We start from the raw sequence: 217 nt of genomic DNA, 5'->3' as shown, positions 1-217 counted from the left end.
TGACGCAAAGTACCCATTTAATAGGTTGCCTTTTTTCTGGGTGTCAGTTGAGAGAGAGCTTACATTTTGATTAGACTTTCAGTTCTGTTTTAAAGTCCTCAGTTTTGACTAAGATCATTGAGGGATTAAAAGTGCTAGACTCATACCCAGTAGACCAGGGGTGTCCAACCTTTTTGAATGTGGGGCCGGATCATGAACTTTTTTATCACCCAATGGG

This window comes from Gavialis gangeticus, unplaced genomic scaffold (genome assembly GCF_001723915.1).
Source record: "Gavialis gangeticus isolate Ggan-Ray unplaced genomic scaffold, GavGan_comp1, whole genome shotgun sequence".
Lineage (NCBI taxonomy): Eukaryota > Metazoa > Chordata > Crocodylia > Gavialidae > Gavialis > Gavialis gangeticus.
This window is presented reverse-complemented; position numbering follows the sequence as displayed.